At 41.9% G+C, this 18,518-nt stretch overlaps 1 long non-coding RNA gene across 1 annotated transcript; it reads right to left on the reverse strand.

The window, feature by feature from the left end:
• Positions 1–7,630: 7,630 nt before the first annotated feature.
• On the reverse strand, positions 7,631–14,611 carry LOC148056879 (uncharacterized). The gene is made up of 4 exons (XR_015702160.1): positions 14,570–14,611; positions 14,303–14,430; positions 13,917–14,057; positions 7,631–7,939 (listed from the first exon to the last, which is right to left on the reverse strand). It is a non-coding gene; the product is annotated as an uncharacterized LOC148056879 (long non-coding RNA).
• Positions 14,612–18,518: the final 3,907 nt, after the last annotated feature.

An 18,518-nucleotide genomic window follows, 5' to 3' on the forward strand; every position in this document is an offset into this window, starting at 1 on the left:
CATTTGCTTACACACCAGAAAAGGAACTCATAAGACTATGTTTAACACCATCTGGGGATCCTTCCATACAATATTACCATCAATAATAACAGAAGCCTAGCTACAGATTGTTGCACTCTGTGACAGCTAAATATATCAGACCTAATTAGATAACACAGGCCAAAAAGCAAAAATCTGCACACACAAGGGAATGCTACCACAAGGACCAGGAAAATGAAAAAAAACCTGCAAATTAAGTGTAGGGATAAACCTGGATTGAAATCACCAGTCTCAACACCATAACTGAAATTTAGGAAAGGTCAGCTCTAAATAAGGAGCCTGGTTTGAACTGCACAGCTGAGGTCTCTCTGTGACTCAAACCAGAGCACAGGCTCCAAACACTCATAAGAGCTAGAAAGAATGCACTGGGGAATTTACCTCAGCTGGTATATATCAGCCTAGCTCCATTGACTTCAATTAGCATGATGTTAAATCTTCAGTGTTGACTTCAATGGGATTACAGTGATTTACATCAGCTGAGGAGCTAACATTTCACTTTTAGGCAGACTCTTCTGTAGCATCTTCATTAGTGGAAATTCTATGAAAAGAAAAGGAGATATACTCTGCTCTTATGGCTCCAGCTACCTATCGTAAATGCAAGAGATAGACTGGCAGCCAACTATAATCAGCTCCGTTTTGCCGCAGTTCAATCTATGGTTACAATTACCCTTTCTTTGCTATAAACATCCAGCTAAGAATTGCTGGAGCCACTCCTTCCACTTCCTGCCTCTCCCCCTTATTTAACAGCTCTAAATGCAGGTTTTCATAAAGGCACAAGGTTCTTACCCTTTCCTGCGCACGCACAGCTGGTAATTACTGCTAGCAGCCGGCCTTCCCACTTTCCGGCTCTCTCTTCTTGTCTGTTTTCCCTAACTCTGTAAACACAAGAATAACTATCGTTTCACGGGATATTACACATGTATCCCAGGTCTGAATGCTCCAAGATGCTTAAATTCGGTACACTGTGAAACATGCAACAAGACACTGCAGTCCTCCCACAGGTTGCATTGCCAGATGTTGTTGGAAAACAACATGCCAGTTCCTCCTGGATTCTGGCTGAGCCACTGCTTGTTAAACATTGAAAATACTATCTGAAACACCCAAATATGGTCTTTTGAGGAATCCAAGGAAGGCATCCATACCTCCTACTTCTAGGTACCCAATCTGAGTGCTTTGCTTAGGCTGCTTTTCAGTCAGTGGAGACCGCAGAGAGGATTTAAGAGCTAAACTAGGAGTTTACCTCTCCCCATTGAATACATCACCTGTCTAGGCTCATAAACTAGGTACCCTTATTAGAAGCCTAAAGATGGTATGAATATTCTCAAAATACCTATATATTCCATTTCCCCCCTGAACCCTTTTATCATCTGACAACACGAATCAGACAAAGAGAGGAAGTTTGCCTGGTCCAGGGTTTTCTTAAAATGTTAAGACCTTGAGATTTATAAAGCTGTTGAGCATCAGGTCCTGCTGCCCAGTACCAAAGCTGTGTTTTGGGTGGAATTATGACTTCATGTTTCCTGGTCAAATTGCAGTGGTTTCAGACTGATCTGAAATGAAAATGTTTGAATGTCTCAGTGAAATAGGTTATTTAAAATACTTCTTTCAGCCTGAAACAAAGGATTTCTTTCCAATGTTGTTTTAAATTTAAGTTTTGCTACAATTTGCCACAAGATACCGCTGCAAATCACAATATTCAAACATTTAACTTAGAAATGAAACATTTTAACTTAAAAAGAGTTCTCTTCTGACTCCTTTTTAATCTGAAAGTATAAGAGACCACATCCAGTGCTGACTGACAAATACTTCTAGTTTCCTTGAAATTTCATTTTTCAGTAAATGAATGGGATGTTTAACTGAAAAACATCCTGTTCTAGTTTGGGTATCAGTGAAAAGCACACACATACCTGTCCCAAAACATTGTCTTTAAGCTATGGAGAAACATGGCAGATTTCCTACCAAGTCCTGGCCCTCTAAGGGCCCAGACAGATGCCCTTCAGAAGAAGGATTAGTTTAACACAGAGAACGCCAAAAATTCTACTCCATCACCATTTCATAGCCTTTTTATATTCTTGACTGATCTAAATACAGAACAGAAAGTCACATGTAAGCTGCAGAATAAAAATTCCTGTTTTACTGGGACTGGCTGTGACTCGGCTACAGGAAAGATGCAATAACTTCTCTTTGCACACACACTTTACAAGCTAGAATGCCTCAGACTCTCCTGTTTCCTTGTTTCCTCTTCTATCTTCCTACCCTCAAGGGCCTAATACCCAGCTACACTTTCTTGGCAAATAACAAGAATCATTCTCTCCATGGATACAAAGCTCTCCTTTCTGGTAATTAAATAATATTGTCAACTTAATGGAATGTCAAGGATGGATTAAAACTGACTATGGAAGGAAATAAAAGTGCACACACTGTTCAAAAGTTTTGAAAAGCATACGTCTATAGGAAAAGATACATATTCCCTTGGATGAAGTTTATTCCTTGTGTGTATAGTACAGCAGTTGTCATCTCACAATATTGGGGTTAAGTAAGTGTCTCGCTCCCCACTCTTTGGTCACCATCTCCTATAGAGTTATTAAGCCCAAGAAAATGCCTTTTTATGTCAAGAATAACTTTTGTCCAGAGTGTTTCCTAAGTAGTTTATAGATGGAAGAATTTACTATTCCTAGGAAAATGTCAATGAAATCTCAAAGACACAGTACCCACTTTGGTTGTTATTGTTTCATTGTTACTATATATCTATGGATTTCCTCTATAAGCTTCCAGTTTTCAGGACTTTTCCTTCTCCCCTCCTCCTCCTCCCACAGACCTCCCAGATTTTTCCTCTGGTGTTGCATCATGCCACTTCTCAGTCATGGCTTGCAGAACACATTACAACTCCGTTGTGTTTCTAAGCCTCAAACTAAAGGAAAGCAACATTCAGTTTTAACCATACAACTGAATTCAGCTCTTCTGAAGATGTTTAGATTAAGTCAAAGTGAAGTGGGACACTTTGGCCTTCTTGAAAAAGACAGTCAGCTGCAAATGACATCAAGTACTAACATTCAGCCTCAGAAAAAGAGTACGGAATTATCGATAAAATTGTCAGAGACTGGGGAGAGAGAAGCCATGGGTGACGGTCAGATAGTTCTCAATTTGTTAAAAATTCCATCACTGGAGAGGATGGGGAAAGTTATGGGTAGCTGCTCTGAAGTGAGACACTAACATACAAGAGCAGCTTAAAAATCATGCAAATTTTATAAAGTGACACCCTTCTAGTTCCTCTTAACTTATCGTTTGAGTAGCTAAACACTAATCACATTTGCAGGTTTTGAGAGAGAGAGAGAAATCAGACTCTCAGCTGGTCACATGACTCCAGGAAGTTGGGATTCAAGAAAATACACTAAATATTTTGACAAATCATGAGGGTACTGATTCACTGAAAGTGCAGCCATGCACAGCTCTGAAAAAGCTGCACTATAATAGCAGTGAAGCAAAAAGAATTGTTATACTCCCCGTATTTTCTATCCTCAAATGGAGTGGAGGAAGCCCCAGAGCTTGGCTTCTCTCTTAAAAATGCCCAGATTATACTGACTTGTTCTTTAACGTCTTCTCTTTTTCTCAGTCTTATATCTCCCCGCTTTTGACCCCTCCTTTCTTAATTTCTTTGTTTCTTCCTGTTTTTTCAGTGGTGTCTCTCCAAATTCAAACGTGACGCTTTCCCTGCACCCACCCTCCAGGCTCCCGCTGCCCTGTGTTCCAGCCTGGGGAGCTACGGATGGCTCCCACTGGCATCGCCAGGCCTTTCCAACAACTTTGGCAGAGCCTGTGGCTGTACCCTTACCCTCCTTCCCCCCGTAATAAACCTTAATTACCTCCTGTGTTTACTTTGACAGAGAAGAAAGGATCCTCATCATTAGGCAGATTTTTTTCAAATATCAGCTTCATTTTTGCCACCCTATGGACAGTTTTACCTTTACATGGCAGGACTACTCACGTTTGTGTGAATTTTTCTGTACACCACAATGACACAAGAAATTAAGACAAAGTCTGTTTTTTAAGGTTACAGATTGAACATTCACCTAGGAGCTGGAGCATGATAATCCAATGAGTTGCATAAAAGCAATAACAACAATAAGATTTTGTATACATCTCAGATACCTCTCCCTGCCAAGTGAAATGTTCTAAAATTCTTGATCATCATCAATTTTTTTAAAAAGTGTTCATTTAAAAAATCTTTTCCTATTAGTTAATCCTTGCCTCTGTGTTTCCTACTCAACATTTTTAATGGCCATTTTTCTAATACCGCATTCACCTCGAGTGACATTAAGCTGATGTAATAGAACCATTTTAATCAGTAACAATCAATTTTATTACTATGAAAACCTTAGGGACAGAACATTAAATACATACCATGTAATTAGTTTTGATAAAACAAGCCTTCATCTTAGCAAATCAAATATAATGAAAAGGAAATTTAACAGCTATAAAAATCTATGGCATAAAGTAGGTGTGAATATGCATGCTGTACGTGCAACAGTATATAATCATGTTTCATTTCATCCACACACATAATCTGTGTGAGGGCAAAGATGAGTTCTGGAAAGTCTTTGGAAATGTAGGAATGCCCCAAATGTTCTTTTATAGAGAATAATCTATTTATATGCTTACTTTATAAGTTACATATAGTAGCTGCATCTTAGAAGATAATTCAGCTTGCAAGGAGTCTGCAAAATCACTTAATGAATGCACTTATTGATGCAATGAAACCAAGATGAAAAGCAGTACTGAGAAAAGCAGAGTAAATATCCAGTACCTAGCTAGTGATAAAAATGGAGTTTCTATCTCTATATTTATTCACAGTGTAATTAATATCTGACATGATTCTGCATCGTCTATGCCACCAAGGCTGGAAGTGTTTACAAACAACCATTAGTACTGTGTCAGAACTGCAGGCTGGGCACATAACAGCCTCCCCCATAGGCACAGACCAATATTTCTCCAGCAACCAGGAATTCCCACTGAGGTCACTAGCAGCATGCAGGCACTTTATTCTGTTTCTTGCAAGGACCATGTCCTTGTGCAGATCCTGATATTCCTCTAGCAGCAACACTTAACAGGACTGAGGGGATTTGGTGATGAATTTTTCTTTTTCATTAGCCAGGGGTTGTTTTGTTTGAAATTATTTGGAAAATATAAATAATGTTTCCACACTTAGTAATCATCCACTGAGGGCATATTTAAGTTGCAATTCATCAGCGTGGAGTTTTGCCACACAGAGCATAACAACAAGCTACAAAAACAGCCTCTGAGACACCATCTTCCCATCCAGGAATCAGCAGAGTCTCCTGCTCCACCTTCTCTCCTTGATTTCTTGGCCAGGTGACCTCCTGGTCCTGGGGAAATTCTCAGTTCATTTTTCAGATAGCCATTAAGATTACTTTGTACTATTCCGCCCCAGGGGAACTGAAGAGCTGCCCCAAAATCCAGAACAATTGACAATATTTTTCTCTCAACAGAAAATTGGGTTTTGTACTAAGCTTAAAATCTCTTCAAGGAAAATAGATTACTTCAGAAAGTCTCCCAATTTTAAATCAGTTTTCCCAGAACAGATTTTGATTCAACATTGTCATGGGGTTCTTCTCAAAAACAACAAAGCTTCAAAACCAAAAAAAGACCTCATGATTTCCCAGGAAAAGTTCTTCACTAAATTATATCTATAAAAATTAGAAATATTTATTACTTTCCTCAAATTTTGCAACAATAAAACAAAGCATTTCCTGACTAGTTCCAGTCAAGCATTTTCAGGCCATCACAAGGTCCTGGTTTGTCTCATTCTTCCCCATGTAAATCAGGAATCACATCATAGCCAAGAGGCTGTAATTACATCTGAGGGAGGCATTCACATTTTGTCAAAAATATCTTTGCATCAACAACCCGTTGCAGAAACCAAGGAACCTGATGCTATGGAAACCCTGTGGCCCCAAAACTGGGGAATTCCACCTGAGTTTTGGGGGGCTGTAACCAGTGTGATGTCCCAGATTTGGGAATGACTCATGAGATTGGTTGTGTCATGGTTAAGGAGGTGGGGTTTCTTGAGGCATGGCATCAAGCACACCACTCAAGGGCAGAAGATCCTTGATCTCCAGGTCATGTCCATGGGATGGGACCTGGGGCCTTTGGAGTCAGAGGTTTCAAAGAGTCTCACCAGCTGCTGGCCCAGCCCTGGGCTAGATCCCTCCTGCAGGTTGCCCCAAAGGTGGTGGTCCTGGGACACCAGATCCTGCAGCTGTGGGCCAGGCCAGCAGCCCAAGCAGACTGGTCTCTGATGGAGAGCTGGTACTGTGAAAGCCAGAGCAGCGCTGGCTCCAGCCCAGCCACAAATTCTGAGACACAAGCAGCTGCTACCAGCGGTCGAACTGACAAGATCATCAATTTCTCTGAGAAGCTGCAGCATCTGGGGAGCATATTTCATTTCGGAAACATTGTGTATTTATGTGTCTGAAACAGACTTTTCTTAGGTTTTCTGGTTCACATGAAGTAAAGAGAAAAGCTTGTTTTAGACGGAGAGAAAATGGAAGAAAAAAAAAAAACAGAGTTTGCTGCCACCTGGAAACCCTGAGGGTTTAGCTATCTCTATTTGCAATAGTCTATGTCAGATGCAGTAAAAGAATTGGGCCGAGAATCCTGCAGGATCAGCCTGACCCATCCCTTCACTGTACCTTATTATCCTTTCGGCTGGGGTTGCTCAGAGCCCCGTGTAGGCTAGGTCAGCTCCATCAAGTGCGATGTATAGGCACATACTCAGCCTTATATTTCTGTGAACTAATGGTGATTCATGCACGGGGACAAAATTTTCCCAAGTCATTGCAAGTCTCACAAGCCAAAGATAAATGTTTGAAAGAAACATTTAACATTCAAAACTGAATCCTCAATTCAAGGTGACCTTGCAGTTTTTATTAATGCTTTGATCACCTCCATGTCTATCAAATGACATGATTCGATTACCATGTGTTACATCCTCACATTTGCTCATACCTCAGAGGGCCTAATTTGTGCCTCTGATGTATTTCTGAAGTAATTTCTATGGAAAGATATCTTTAAATTCCTTTAAGTGTATAAATTGTATTATTAATTCAACATACTACTTTTGCTCCATTGTTCTTTTTTTTTTTTTTTCCTGCTGTTAGAATACGTGAGAGGAAATTTAAGCTGATGAGCCATTAGGAATGCATCACCTCTGCATATCACTAAAAGAAACATTTTGTTTCCAATCTGGACCATGTAAAGAGAAGTGCTTGAATTCCTGCAGTTTGATACTTCAGGATGAAAATCCTGGTTCTGCCAAAGTCAGTAGCAAAATTCTTACTGATTTAATGGGGTAGAATCAAACCTAAAGAGTGACAACAAGGCATCTCTGTTCAGCACATTGGTCCCTCCTGTTATCTGTGCAACACATGGAGTTTGTTGATATCTTAATATGAATAAAATATTCATTGACATATTTTATGTGTGTCTGCATATGCACTGCAGCTGGGTGAACAAGTCATCATTCCAAGATCTTAATCCTTTTGTCTGATCACAAATTACCAGCCAAAGCAGGGATTTTCATCACTTTTATTCTATTATTCTTAAGCATGCAATGGATCCGTTTAGGAATGCAAGCTGTATTTTGTAACTCGCTCACAAATAGACTGTTCATGTCTGCCTTGATCCAAGAGAGAACTTAAACCTGTCTCCAGAAGGGCTACGCAAGATTTAAAATATTTCCTTGCATAGTGACCTATGCGTGCTGGCTGGACACAACAGCTCATTCATCCCAGCTTCATGAACAGACTTCACGGTTCCTTCACGGGGTCCAAGGATGGAAAGGCTGTACAGGGAAGAGCGGTAACCTGCCTCCATCAGTGGCCTACAGCATATATATAGGGAAGAATTAAAAAACAGGGCATTGCAACACTTCAAGAACACTCTTCCGATCACCAGCAGCCTTAGTCTCAGACTTCCAGAGGAAGAGGTGCTTCACTGGTGTTTAATAACTCTGCATGGATTTCCTTTCCATGAACTTGTCCAGTCTCCCCATAAACTCATATGAACTTTGAGCAACTGTAACATCCTGCAGCAAGGAGTTCCTCAGGTTCACTTCATGTTACATGAAAAGACACTGACTTTCGTTACACCCACCACCCAAAGAGAATGAGAACAGATAAGGCCTAAAAAAGTTTTAGGAAATATTTCAGACTCTTGAATGGAAAAGGATATTGTTTTTCTGCCACAGCAGTAGAAATATTACACTGTCAAAGGTGAGGGACAGTGTATGTTCCCAACTTTGTCACTACCCATGGGTAGATCCATGCTCTCTCTCTTCCCTTATGAACTCTCTACGTTACAACTTCAGAAAGGCCATAGCATCATTCGTAGTATAAACACTCTCATGGATAATTATTTACTGTATATTTGCTACAATTTCTGCTTTCTGCAGAAATTATGGAGAGATAAAACCTCACTTGCTCAGCTCTTCACAAATAAACCAATAAGCCAGGCTGCAATTTCATACACTAGAAAATCAATCATTGAAACTTCAATTGTTTTAGCTCATTTGGAAGGACATACACAAATATATTTGTGCGGCATTTGCCTAATTCTAATATACATTCACATGCCTGTATACATTTCCATGTCAAGATATAGTAATTAGATCTATGAAATACAAAGAGCTAGGATTTTGTGCTATTCTCCCTCCTTTCCTCCCCAACACTCCTACATTAGTAACTAGAAATAAACACGCAGCAACATGAGGAAATAGGGGAAGGGAAGGCTTTAAAAATGATCTGCTGATTTCTGTACGGAGGGGCTGGTAGCTACCAAACCCTCTTAGGGAAAACTTACTAAGTGGCTCAGTGTACCAAGGTGACCTGACAATCTACTCTTTAATTACTAGTACATGATATGACATGTCACCGAACAACTGTGGTGGCATTGTAATACACATCTGGCTCCAGCCGGCACCACCCTAAAAGAGCAGTTTTCACAATAGATGTTACCTCCCTCTGGAAACAGGAGTCAAAGGAGCAATGTTTATGGCTTCATCTTGGGCAAAATAGCAAGCTGCAAAGTGAAAGGCTAATACCTACGCAGCAACACTATTATGTGGGCTTTGGCTGAGACTAATACGATGAGTCAAACACTTTTGATAACTGAAATGCCTGGGTTTTCAAATTAGCCATGTTTGTTTTTAAAAGATCTTCAAATATAATTGAGATAAATTCCCTTCTCCTGATCAGAATCTAGTGTCGTTCATTTTCCCATAAAACAAGGACACACTGCAGGATTGGAGGGAACTGCTGTAAGCATGTCCAAAACCCAAGTGTGTGTGTGTGTCTGTGTGTGTGTGGAGAGAGTGAGTGTCTGGGCGTACACTTGTAGACAAAGGAATTATTATTGGAAAACAGCTCTTGCTTTTTAAAGGAAATCTGGCTTGTGAACCCCTGCGCCAGGGAATCAATATGTAAATGCTGATACAGATGTTACCTAAGGTGCAAGTAAGATCAAAGCAGTGCTTGCAAAGCTTGACTCCAATTCTTGGCAAAGGTGCTGATGGTGGAGAGGGATTAAAAATAAGTAAGGCATAAAAGCTCCAGCATGAAACTCCACTCCTTACGGGTAATGCATCAACCCACACAGAAGATTGCTCAAATGCTGAAACCAGCTAGACTGGCAGGCCTGATAGGGAAATGTAGACCATCACACTGGAACTTCAAACGGGGTCAAATAGCACAATGATCTGCATGCCAGGGGCAGGAAAGGTAAGAGGATAGGAGAAGATCAGATACCAGAGACTTTATACATGGCCTGCTGCCAGCAGACGGGTCAGAGGCAGAAAAGGACACAGTGAAGGAGAAGAGGGAAGGCATTGTCCAACAGGAAAATGCATTACTTGGGCTCTTTCAATTCTCTGAAGGTTGTCATTCAAGCTACTTCAGTACCTGCAGAATGCAACCAAAAATGCACTACCAGTGTTTTAGTTGTCTGTTTAGCTTTAGTTAAGGCTTCTTTGCTTGATATTTAGTAAGTCTTGCTGTTCTGAATCACCAGTGCTTTTAACATTATAGACTTCATAACTATACGCAAGCTGTCTCAAAGAAGCAATACACCATCCACTTTCATAAGAACATTGTTTGCATCCCAACAGATTCCAGACTCTCAGTCAAAAGATGGAGACTGAAGACATTATCCCTAGTAAAAGTATCTTTTATAGGTCTTCTCCTGGTACAGCTTCTGAGGTGTGAGAATGAAGCAGGTTTGCACAAAGAGATGTCTTTGAAAAATAAAATTAAATAAATAAATCACACACAGATGCAGCTGGAGAAGGCTCCACAGCTCTTTTTCAGGTCTGAGACAGAAACAAAAACTTCAGGCTAAAGCGATTCTGAGAACAAATGTCCTGAGATTCACTTAATTTTGGGAATCACCTTGTCACCCACCCTCTGATAAATACATGCCAGTGCTCAAAGCTGCCTGAATGACGAGTTAGATTAAAAGGCCAAAGGTGAGAGAAATTTAGAGAGTGTATAAAAGAAAAAGTCATATTAGGCAATTCTCCTTTCATGTTGGAGGTCTCTTACACCAAAGTGCTCCCAGCAGCTCTTGCAGTGAGTAAGAATTGGGCCCGTTGCCTTTTAAACAAGGTGCCAGGAAATAAATGTACGTTGCACCTTTTACATTTCTTCCCTCATTGTTCATATAATAATGAGCAGACCCTGTCACAGGACCCAGAAGATTACATTTCCCATCTGTTACAGACAGCACAGAGCAATGGTTTTACATTACCATGTAGGGTTCAGGAGCTGTGTTCAGAAAAGTCTATTAGGAATGCACACTGACAGGCGATTCCAATTAGGCAGCAGAGGAAAGCAAAAAAAAAAAAAAAAAGCTGGGAAAGAGACTGCATTAAAAAGTTTGGCTCTGAGTCTTAATTTCCTGGAAAACTAGAATGCTTTGGGCTGGTTCTTCTCCAGGTAAAAATGCAGACGTCTTTGCACAGTAAGGACAGCACCAAGAGTGAGACTGAACACGTGGCCATGCACTTTCTGTTGTCCAACAGAAATGAAAATCAGCCTCTTTTGTGATTTTGCACAGAAAAGTCAATGAAATTTATTGACCAGTTTAATTCACCTAAGCAGGAAGGCCAGGGACTCTGCTCGGAGAAGGCTGAGTTTAGATCACACCTGGTAAACAGGAAGGGCAGGGACCAGAGTGACAAGCCCAAACTGGGTATGCTGGAAGTGAGCGAGCCAAATAGCAACAGGATGGGTCTGCCACCACTTTGTAGACTACCTTATCCGACACTAGTTCTATGAGGACAGGTGACCTGAAAAGCATGAACTGTCCCACACAGCCTATGATATTTATCTCCTTCTTTAGTCTCTGGTCCACCATGACACGGCTGACCATTTGTCCTGATCTTGAGGAAACAGGCTCAGGAAGGGCCTCTGACATTAGCTCTCAGCTTCGGCTTTAGTCACAAACACTGGCTGAAGATCAAAACTCCCCTTCCTATTCCCTTTTTTGTGCATCTTCTCATTTTATTTTTTAATGTATTTTCTACCTTTTCTTTTATGTTCTGTTTAGCAAGTAAAACAGAAAGCATCTAGTTTACATGGTCATTCTCCAAAGCTACTGTGAGCTTGTGAGATGCATAAAGGCAATATCTCAAAAATTTAGTAATGGTAAAATTAACAATTGCTCTACTGCCGGCTGCAGCACCAGTGTGAGAGAAGGCCTGCAGTTAGCTTCATAAGCTTTCGACCTCAAGAGCTCTCTGGTGTGATGCCCAGCCTGGATCTCATTTGTGCTTGCCAAAAAGTAAAATGGACAGTAAGCAGGTACAGGCTTGACTGCTGATGTCAGGCAGGCCTACAAGTGAGGGTCAGTAGCAGTAGGTAAAAGAAATAGAGGTAGGAGTCTCCTCACAGGTTGCTTTTTTCCCCCCTCTCCTTTTGACACATTAGTCTGGAAGGAAGCAGGATCAGGCTCCCAGAGCATGAGCAGTCCTAATCCATCTCAGCTAACCTCCTCCTCCAAAACACCATTGTTACCTTCTTTAATGCCTTCAAAAAGGCCAGCAAACAAGAAGGTGCATCTTTTTAAATAATTCTTTGCAATCACAAGGAATGGGGACCACAGGTACTGTTAGAATACCATATTTTGATATTATTTATATTTTATATTGCAAAAATATTTGGCTTTGTCTTTTCCTGTGCTTTTAAGAAAAAGACTGAAGGTAGCTGTTTGAGCCAGAACCCAGCGAGGTGAAGTCTGCACTCAAAGCCAGTACCTGATGTAGGTGTTTAATATTGCACAAGTGGCAGAATTCACATTGCCGCCTCTGAGACTCGGGCTCCTTTCCGTACTTTCAAATTAAGCATGCTACACTCAGGTGCACCCCTCAGTGAACCATGGCTAAGATTGAAACCACCGTTTGCCCACTAAACAGCTGGTACTGCCAACACTTTGTGTCCAAGCACTAGCAGCTACAGCTCTAGGATTTTCTCTCTGAGAGAGTGTCATTTGTCAGAGTACATGAAAGCTTCAGGGCAATGTACATGAAAGTACATAAAAGCTCCAGCTCCATCAATGAAAGCCTTGCCGGCAGGGCAATGCAAGACTGAGCAGCCCCAGATCCCGATCCCCCTCTTCACTGCTCTGCAGACACAAGCCTTACAACTAGTGCAACAAGGTCATGCAAGCACTGCATGGTCAGCTGTGGCCCAGGGCTCGCCAGCAGAGCAGTGTGCCAGTAGGACACCCTGCAGCACAGGAATGGCAATGACAGCACCATGGCTTCTCTGCATCAGTCTGGAGCACACACCAACCTCCCAGCCTATTTTACAGACTGAGTTGAGCTCAGAGGGCTCAGAGGTTTGCTTGCACCCCATCGTAAACTGTGCCGTGAGCATACCAGGACTGGTGACAGGAGCAATACAATAGTGTTAGCATTTACCCCCCTGCCATCATGTGATGCAGAGGGTCTAAACCTAGAAAAGAGGAGAGGTCACAGCCTTTACAGTGTCCTTCCTAAAGCTTCACCTGGCGGGCAATCAACAGCAGTGCTTTTGAAGAAAGTTACACTGTCAGAGAAGCTACAGCAAAGCAACCAAGGAAAGCAGCTGCTATTCCAGACACGAATGCTACAGGTGAGCAGGCTCTGTGCTTCGGCCTCCTGCACCAGTCAGTGGAAGGCTCTTGAAAGGGAGGCTTGCAGGTCCCGTGGGTATAAAACTTTAAACCACTACTCGATCATGCGCTCCATCTGTGTGCAAACCTGTTCCGGGCTTCAAAGCAAGTGCTACACATGGCCTGACTACACAATCAAGCTTTGTACACAAAAGCTGAGTTAAAAATTAACCGGGCCGGAAAGAAGGAAAGAAAGGGGGTCACCTGGCCAAGCTGTGAGCATAGCAGCAAAACACTCACAAGTAAACTTATTACACATAATGTGGTCACATATGTTCACTAACTGGAGCAGCCCCCTGCCCTCTCAGCAAAGGAGAACAGATGTCTCTGAAATCAAATCACCTACATGCCCTCTATTTTTTGGGCATCACCTTTTTTCCCTTGCTGCCAGATTTGAAAGTCCAATTTGCCAGGATAATATCCCCTGCGTGCATGGAGGCTTTCGAAGTTGAAGCATCCGTCTCTTAGCAACCGGAGAGGCTTGAAGGATCCTTTTTTTTTTATTTCTTTCCCTTGATACCCACTGAGACATGTCAATTACTTACATCTCCCCAAATAAAGATAAAGGACCAGACGTCCCCTCCACTCCCCAAACACATAATGCAAGGAAGAGAACTCCATGTCCACGTAGAGGGGGTAACAAAATACATTACCTAGCAAAGGAGGAAGAGCCCAGGCAGGCTGCTGTATCCTTCTGTCCAGTGGCATTGACTCCAGGGCAAAAGATACATATAGATGCTTGGTCTTTCAAGAGAACTGACAATGCCAGGAGGGGAGAAACCACGTGTTGACATCTGGGAAATTAGACACAGAGATCCTGGTTTATGGTAAGCATCCCTCAGAAGGCATAACTCAAGGCTGGGAGGGACAGCACTTTGGTTAGGGCCAGTTGGGGCTGCAGGGGCACCAGGCAATGGTGGGTGAGAGATCATGGGAGCAGAGACCTCTGTACAGCCAGCATCAGGGAGCAATGAGAGATGGCTGCTCCCCAAGGTGGGGACAGCCCAGGAAGCAACAGTGATCCTAGCCCAGGCAGTACCTTCACTGATGGGACACAGTCCCATAAAGTCTGAACACGGTGGGCAGAGATGGGTGCTGGTAACAGAGTCCATCAACAGTCCCAAACCAGGCAGGTGGCGCACCAGATCCAAGGGCCAACCAGGGAATCTAGTCAGGAACAAACAGAGACAGGGCTAGGAGACAAGGCTACAGCATGGGTCCAAAGTCCATCCAGGAGACAGGGCCAAATACAGGCATAGACAATCTACAGTGTACTTCCAGGGTGTCTATCCATGAGACCAGATACCTAGAACATAGCACCAAGGCCCACCCAGGAGGCAGGTTCACCTACAGCATAGCTCATACAGAGACTAAAGCCCCAGGCTTGAGCTTAAATGGACTCCCTGGCAGGGGTGTGGGTCCCAGGTGAGGCTGGTCAGAGCCATTAAGGCCTATTAATTCCTTCAGGGCCCTAACAATGGGTTTGGAAGCAGTGGAATAGGGTATAGGCAATGGGCAATATTTGAAATTTCTTCCCCCATGCACACCTATGGCTCTGCTGGTTAACATCCTGCAGTATCATCCAGGCCATATTGTCCCCTCTTCTACCCCTTCACAGGCAGCTTGGGGCATCAGGAGAGCACCCACCTCACACAAACCACAGAGAATGGTGCAACGGAACATCTTCTGGACAGAGGTGTGGGATGGAAATCCCTGATGGAGCCCCAAAAGTGACCGCAGTTTGGCCAAACACTGAGCATCCTTACCACAGTGCCTTCACGTTTCACAGGTAAGCAATGTAGAAAGGTCCTTCCCTACTGAACGTACAGCTCAAATGAAGCTCCTCAGCCATCTCCCTATTCCTTTAAAGTTAAAAATCACTGTAAACTCATAGACTAGCATAAGGTATGTCTGACGCTACAAAAGTGGTTAAACTTGTCAGCATAATTTCAAGAGCGTTGCAGAGATCTTTAGTGTAAATAGCAGGGATCTCCTGTGTAAATAAGGGGAAGGTGGAACCTGAGGTGGCTGAGCCAAGCCTGGGATGAGGCAGGATTCAACACTCAATAACAGAAAATGGAGACATTTCCTCCTCCACCTCACCCTCGATTGTGCTTCTAAAAAACTCAGAATGGAGGGATCAAGGGGGTCACATTTCTGGCTGAATTCCCAGCTCTGATTCAAGTGCAGCACTGTCCGCTACACAGATTTTTAATGGAGCAAAATACACTTGAAATAATTTGTACTGTAATTAGAAACCTTGCCTGCAATTTTAATTGAAAAAAAAATTCATCTCTAATAAACAGACTGTATCAAATCCTCACTGCTATGCTGAGGTGTTTATTATGCTGTATTTACAAGTTTCTGTTCAACCTTTAGAAGGTTTAATAGGAATTAAAATACATGATACAAAAATAAATCTGTATCTACCTGTGCCCTTCTTTACACATACAGAAGCACAGTAAACTGCAACTAACCTCAGCAACCAAACCTGACTTAATATCTTCTTGTAATAAAGAGATTGAAAAAACAAACAACATTCACATACACATGAAGGATAATACATCTTTAGAGATTTCTGTCTGAAAGCAACAGGACAGGCCAATCATTAGAATTTTTTGTTTCAAGTTAGGAGATAGATAATTTGATGGCACCAGTAGAAACAAGAGTCTCCTTTGCAACATCTGCATCTCCTACTAACTCAACATACAGATGTGAGCACACATACTTGCTGATATAATACAGCCTGAGAACCTGGGTGTGAAAAGAGGCAAGGCCAGTACTCATAAGTGCTTTAAAAACCCAATAATGTCAAGTGACCTGGTCATCCACGCACAGACAGGGTGCCAAGTAAGCACAATAGGATGGTAATGGCGCTGGCCAGCGAGCAATTGCACTGCTGAATTCTGAACAAGCTGCAAATGGACAGGGCAGTCCCAGCAAAAACCCTACAGAGAGCAACAGGTTCAGCCTAGTGCATCTTTCTGCTTTTGGCAGTATGGGTTATTCCTTCAAGGTCACCTCAGACCTCAAGGAGGAGTTAATGGAAGCAGCTGTCTCAGAAAGCTCTTCTCACATCTCCTAAACTTTCTCTTACGGCTGGGAAGCAGCATATGGAATGGTCACTCCACAGTCAAAAAATAGATCTCCACTTCTGGAGTAGTGCCGCGAGTGAGCGGTATCCCAGATGCCTCTGCAGGGCCTGTCCTCTAACTGAATGCGAGCTGGGGCTGAGGAATTTGGAGAAAAGTTCTTGAGCTGCTTTTGCACAAGAAGTTCTTGTGCTTTATCCCTTGCTCCAAAGCCTCGCCTGAGCCCTGCAGCTGTACACATGGGAAAGACAACTTCACAGACCTAAAGAAGGGCAGGATGAAAACTTGCTCATACCTAAAGAATTGCTGTGAACTGGAATAGCTTACATTTTAGCCTTACAAAACAGAGAAAGCACACAAGGTAGGTCTGGTGTACTGCAATCTGTGCAAAAATAAGACACAAAACAACTGTCTTTCCAGTCATTGTGTGTCCCATCAGAAATAGACTGGCAAAAGTCCCAGTCATCACCTACCCTTCTTAAAGTTACTTTTGTTACTATTTAAAATTATGCTACTGCAAGTTTATTATTGTTTACACCAGCTGCTGCTAAGTTATGGGTTTTGGACTTTTGTAATTATTTGCAAAACTCAGAGACTATCAGCAGTGAAAAGGATGGCATTGTTTTGAGGTTATTTTTATTATTTCCTCAAAGGAACGTAGCCCACCAAGACTATTTATTTTGCATAAACCTTGTAATCTTTTCTAACAAATCACGTACAGAAATATTTCCCAGTGTCTGCTGAACATGGTGATAGCAAATACATGTAGGCACAGCATGTAATTTAGAGAATATTTTTGTTTTATTTATAACATGGAAGTGAACAGGACGGTCTGTTTGCAGTTGCCATGGAAATTGCTGGCATTAGCTCACTTCTTACCAAAGAGGAAGCAAAGAGCTTTTCATTTTCTGCTATTTAACCTCTTTTAATATTAAAATCCTATATACTGCAGTAGTACAAATCTCTCCTCTTTAGAAGGTCAAGGGCATTCTAGAGCTATCACTGCTAAAAAGAAATTAGCTATTTTGAGTACTGTGCATATGCTTTGTGAACATGATATTTCTTGAAACAGATTGAGCTCATCTGCTTGGAAGCATTTCTTTTTTTGCTTTTTTTACTATTTAGGAGAAGTCTTTGGATAGTGAAAGCAGCAAAAACTGGCAAAATATGGGCTAAGGAAGTTAATGCAAAGCACCTCCACATAATTTTTGCTAACTTCTCTCATTTTTGCTGTCGGGTGTAGTCCCAAGGGATGGAGAGTCTCCAATGACAAACATCTGTATTACACTGACCACCCTCTGCACTCTTAAAGTTTAAACAACAAAAGCAACACAAAATCCCTCCTCCCTTGCAGAATTATGACCTTGAAGAGGGAGAAGTGACTCTGTGAAGCCCTGTGGTATTTCACTTTTACCTTTGCAGCTAACGGCATTTTAAAAGTTCCCGGTTAATATAAAGCTAGGTAACAACATAAAACCCCTCTTGGATATGACAGCAAAATTCAATTTGAGTGAAGACTCATTCTACCTGCATCTGTACAGTCATGAAGTAGCAATACTGAATGTAACAGAGCCTCTAGCTCAGTGGTGTCAAGGTTGGGTGTCCTCTGGAGCCAGGGAGGCACAGGAGAGAAGCATTCACCTTGTCTCCATCACTGGTGTTTTACAGAGTTATCAAAGATTAAAAAGCCTGGAGGATCCACTTTTACCTTTAAGTCTGGCCACTGTTTGGAAAAAAAAAACAAAAAACAAAAAACATTTATTTAAACTAGAACATGTCTTTTAAGAAAAGACTTGAAAGTTTCACGTGATGAAAATCCATCAACCCCTTGGCAGGCTGGAAGAGGGGTTAATCCCTCCATTTGGGGGAAGAGAGGCTCATTTAGCCTGTCTGGAGCAGGAAGGAATCAGGTTGGCCCGGGGAAGGTAGGGAGGATATTTTTTTGTGAAAGCATGCAGTTCCTCCTCTTCCTCAATATGCCCCAAATATCAAGGATGTAAAAATTTATAGTTATAAAGAAAAAAATCAAGCAAAATCATCAATAGCTTCCTTACCAAAACATCGTCTTCTTTTTCCAACCAATCACAGAAACTGAAAATATTTTTAAATACAGAAAAAAAGGAATATCTAAACGCTAAGAAGTAAAGAAGTCATTCACCCACC

The sequence above is a fragment of the Nipponia nippon genome, unplaced genomic scaffold (assembly GCF_047370975.1).
Source record: "Nipponia nippon isolate SJK-2023a ecotype South Korea unplaced genomic scaffold, ASM4737097v1 scaffold_11, whole genome shotgun sequence".
Classification (NCBI taxonomy): domain Eukaryota; kingdom Metazoa; phylum Chordata; class Aves; order Pelecaniformes; family Threskiornithidae; genus Nipponia; species Nipponia nippon.